Below are 4,908 nucleotides of genomic sequence, written 5' to 3'. Positions count from 1 at the left end.
ACACCCTCACACTAACGCACTAACACGCACACTAAAACTACTCTCTCTCTCTCTCTCTCTCTCTCTCTCTCTCTCTCTCTCCTTCCCTTAGCAACACTTCCCAACCAGCCAAATAAGGGGCAAGACAGGGAGGTAAAGGGCCGAAAGTCGAATCTTAAGTTAGCTACAGAAGACCCTTGCGGTGGTGTTGAGGGCGGGTTAGTGGAATGCAAAGGAGTGTCTGGGCGGCTACTGAGGACGGGCCCCTTAAGGAAACAATGAGGCCGGGCGTGGGCGGGAAGGGAGGAGAGAGTGAGGGCAAATCTTCACCTTTACGCACACTGTACAGCTTTAAGAGGACGACCAACACCTAAACCAACACTTCCTGACTTAATTCTTGTTTGGATGAGAAGGTGGAGTGTTGAGAGAAACAGATAGATGGATGGATGGGTAAGAAAAGGGGTGGAAGAGAGAAATTAAAGTGGAAATGCATAATGAGGGGGGGAGAGATTTAGGAAAGAGGGTAAGGAATGAGGGAAGAGGAAATTAGAGGTAAAGGAGGGAAAAAGAAGGGAGCAGAGTCGAATGAGGAGGAGATGGAGGTCGATAGTTGCATAGACATAGATAGATAGATATAGATAAATAGATAGGTAGAATAATAGAAAGAGTGTAATGCAACAAATCCTGGTTAACAATCGTCTTCACAATAACAAACATAATCTTTAGTGTGGAAGAGAATTAAGATAAAAATTTGTGGGTTGAGTGCTAGCCGGGAAGCATTTTTTTATTTTTTTCACTTTGCCTCGAATTGTTCCTGTAATGGCGAGGTTAATGTTGCCTCGAGATGGATTTCGGGCAATAACTTACTCATTAATCAGACCAAACGACTTGCACGTCTCAGGAGCGAGGAAAACATGACAGGGCACTCAATCTCCCTACCACGAGAATGATGGAAAATTAGAGCAACGAAAAAATCTTAAATACGGTTATATACTTGGAGTTAGCAGGAGGGAGAGATGGAAAGACAAGTAAGATGATGATGAGGAAAGAGGTAAATAAATGAGAAGGCAGGAGGGAAGTACTGAGGAGATGCGAGAGGAGGAATACAGAAGAAAAAGTGGGGAAAAAAATGCTTAAAGAAAAAATAGGTAGCTTGTCATCATCAAAAGGAAAAACTGTGTGGTAAAAAAACTTTCCTCACCACATTATAATACCGGTGAAAAATTAAAGTGGAAAATAAGGTTCAAGTTGGCATTCAAGAGCTTCAAGCGTTTAAGATTAAGATTAAGCAAAAACTCGCTCGAAACTTTTAAACGTGGGAAAATTTACGACTAAGAATGCATCAACTTTCTTTCCACATAAAACCGATGAATCACTAACAAGTTGATGAGCGTGAATATAAACACAGGTAAGTGACCCTTGATGAAGACCCCTTAATAACCTATGCCCGGCCTGGCGTGACCTGAGGAGGAAGAGGGAGGGAAAAGGAGAGGGAGATGGAGAGGGAGAGAGGGAAAGGAGAGAGGGAGAGGAAGAGAGGGAAAGGGAGAGAGGGAGAGGAAGAGAGGCAAAGGGAGAAAAGAAAAGGAGAGGAAGGGAGAAGAGTGGGTGAGATGATTTAAAAGGGAGGGAAGTTGGAGTAGGCAGGTAGGCGGAAAGGAAATAAAAGGAAAATGATGAGGAGGAAAGAGGTAAATAAATGAGAAGATAGGAGAAAGGTATGGAGGTGAGGGGGGAGGAAGAAAGGGAGAGGAAGGGAGAAAGACCGACGAAAAGGGTGGAAGAGATAAATGAAAATATATATGCATAATGAAAGGGAGAGGGAGGTGTAAAGAGAATAAAAAATGAGAAATTAAAGAGAAAAAGAGGAGGAAGAGGAAACTAAAGGTTGAAGGAGGAGGAAGGGATGATAAGATATGAATGAGAAGAAAGATGAGAAAGAAAGGAAGAGGATAATAGAAAATAGATATGAAGAACAAGATTAGAGAAGGGAGAAAGGAGTAGAGAAAGAGGTAAAAGGGAGGATGATAAGAGAGAAAATATAAAGAAAAAGATATGGGGAGGAGTAATGAGCAGAGAAAGAGATTTGAAGGAGAAAGATGAAAAGAAAGGAAGAATAAAGAAGAATAAAGGATATGGAATGAGCAGAGAAAGAGATTTGAAGGAGGAGGATGAGAGGAAAGGAAAAATAAAGAAGAATAACGGATATGTAATGAGCAAAGAAAGCGATTTGTGGGAGAAAGATGAGAATAAAGAAAGAATAAAGAAGAATAAAGAAAGATATGAGAGGATAAATTAAGAACACATAAACAAGAGAAGATAGGGAAGCGTGAGGAGGAGGAAAGAAGACGGGGAGTGGGTGGGTGGAGGGGGAGGATAGTAGATCACCCAGCAACACCACCTCTCTAGCTGGACATCAAAATACCTTCCAACCCCCCCCCACCCTGAAAACCCTCCCAGTCAGCAATGCCTCTTGTAGCTGGTCTTACGTCTTGGCAGCAGCGGCCATTCGTTCCTCGCCTTAAACACCAGACTTCGCTAAACACGATTATGAAGAGGCGGTGGGCGTGTGGGGCGCTGAGAAGAGGAGGAGAAGGAGGAGAGGGATAATGAGGAAGAAGAACAAGAGGAGGAGAAGGTGGAGGTGGAGGTGGAGGGGTGGTAGCTCTGGTTAAAGAAAAAATATGATGACTGGCAGCTTTTTGTGGGAATGGAAGTGAAGAAGAGGAGGATGAAAGACTGGAGGTAGAGGAAAGTGGAAGAGGGAGGGAAGAGAAAAGAGGACTGGGGAGGAGAAAGAGAAAACTAATGGGAGAGAAAATGGGCGTGTTAGTGAAGGAAGAGGTGGATGGAAGACTAGCGATGGAATGAAAGAGGAAGGGGAGAAAGAAGAGGGAGAGGGAGGAGAAAGAGAGGAGGAAGGGGAGGGAGAAGAGGGTTGGGGAGATTAAAGGAGAACTAAGAATAAGGAAAAAAGTCTGGAAGAGGAAGAAAAAGGAGAAGAGAGGTGGAGAAATAAAGGGGATTTAAGAATAAGGAAATAAGTCAGTTAGAGGAAGAGAAAGGAGAAGAGAGGTGGGGAAATAAAGGAGAACTAAGAATAATGAGAATGGAAAACTGATAAAGGGAGAAGAAGAAGAAGAGAGGTGGGGAAATAAAGGAGAACTAAGAATAATGAGAATGGAAAACTGATAAAAGGAGAAGAAGAAGAAGAGAGGTGGGGAAAATGAAGAGAAAACCAAGGATAAGGAAAATGAAAGCTTAGAAGAGGAAGGGGAGGAAGAAGAGAGGTGGAGGTATGAAAGGAGAGGCAAGGGTAAGAAGAATGGAAAACTCGAAAAGGAAGAGAAAGGAGAGGAGAAGTGGGGAAATGGAATAAAGAACAGAGGGAAAGGAAAATGGAAGACTGGAAAAGAGAAAAGAAAAGAGAAATGGGGAAATAAAAGAAGAATGAAGATTGGAAAGAATGGAAAACTCGATAAGGAAGAGAAAGGAGAGGAGAAGTGGGGAAATGGAATAAAGAACAGAGGGTAAGGAAAATGAAAGACTGGTATAGGAAGAGAAAACAGAATTGGGGAAGTGAAAGGAGAAATAAGAGTAAGGAGAATGGAAGACAGGAAGAGGAAAAGAAAGGAAAAGAGGGATAGGGAAAAAAAAAAGAAAAATCAAGAGAATGGAAAATAGAATACTGGAAAAGAAAGAGAGAAGAAAAGAGAGATGGAGAAATAAAGAAGAGAGAGAAATAAGGATAAGGAAGATGGAGAGAAAGAATAAGAGAAATGGGAAAATAAAAGAAAAATCAAGAGAAAGGAAAATAGAAGACTGAAAAAGGAAGAGAGAATAAAACAGAATTGGGGAAATAAAGAAGAGAGAGAAATAAGGGTAAGGAAGATGGAGAGAAAGGAGGAATAATTAGTACTAGTTGGGTAGAGGAGAGAAGAGGAGGAGGAGGAGGAGAGAGAGTGAAAGGACAGGTGTGGGCGGCAGGGGGGGGGGGGCATCCCTAAGCGTCAGCCACTAACTCAGGTAATTACTCCTCGCCCCCCACCCCCCTTCTCCCCTCGGCTCCTCACCTGGGCCAGAAAACTCGCGGGAAATTCAACTTGGCGGGATGTAAGTTCGGGCAAAAAAGTTATGTGATCAAAGGTGTGGGAGACTATAAGGTGCCTCACACACACACACACACACACGCACACACACACACACACACACATATGACGTATATACCCCTCACCCCTCAAAAACCAAGCATATCCACCACGTAAGTAAAAAGTATATAGCCATAACCAATTATTATGAAGAAAAGAATGACAAAAAGTGGGAAAAATGAATCCAAGAAATTAACAGAAAATCACAACACAAACACAAAACAAACAGAAAAACACATAACAAACCCTAGAAATTAACAGAGAATCACAACACAAACAGAAAAAAGGAAACAGAAAAAGCAAAGAATAAAACATAAACAAACAAAATGCACCAAAGAATAACAAAAGAAAGACCAAAAACTTACCCAAAAAGTCAAACAGAAAATTGAGACATGAAGAGCAAGAGGGGGGGGGAGAGAGAGAGAGAGAGAGAGAGAGAGAGAGAGAGAGAGAGAGAGAGAGAGAGAGAGAGAGAGAGAGAGAGAGAGAGAGAGAGAGAGAGAGAGAGAGAGAGAGAGAGAGAGAGAGAGAGAGAGAAATACACATTGAGGACAAATAAAACAAGACAGAGAGTGAGAGAGAGAGAGAGAGAGAGAGATAAATACACACAGATGACAATAGAGATCAAGACAGTGAGAGAGTGAGGGAGAGAGATACACATAGAGGGCAAGATACTAACCAAAGCAGAGAGCAAAGAGAGGCGAGGCGAGACAGGGCAAGGTCGAGACGGTGTTCAGAGTGGTCGAGTGTCTAGCGAGCTTACACTCTCCCCGTCAAAAAA

General features: G+C 42.5%; 1 long non-coding RNA gene across 1 annotated transcript; it reads left to right on the top strand.

The window, feature by feature from the left end:
* The first annotated feature begins 231 nt into the window (after positions 1 to 231).
* Positions 232 to 4,620, top strand: LOC126982615 (uncharacterized). The gene is made up of 2 exons (XR_007735271.1): positions 232 to 3,125; positions 3,197 to 4,620. It is a non-coding gene; the product is annotated as an uncharacterized LOC126982615 (long non-coding RNA).
* Positions 4,621 to 4,908: the final 288 nt, after the last annotated feature.

This window comes from Eriocheir sinensis, chromosome 5 (genome assembly GCF_024679095.1).
Source record: "Eriocheir sinensis breed Jianghai 21 chromosome 5, ASM2467909v1, whole genome shotgun sequence".
Taxonomy (NCBI): Eukaryota; Metazoa; Arthropoda; class Malacostraca; order Decapoda; family Varunidae; genus Eriocheir; species Eriocheir sinensis.
This window is presented reverse-complemented; position numbering and strand designations above follow the sequence as displayed.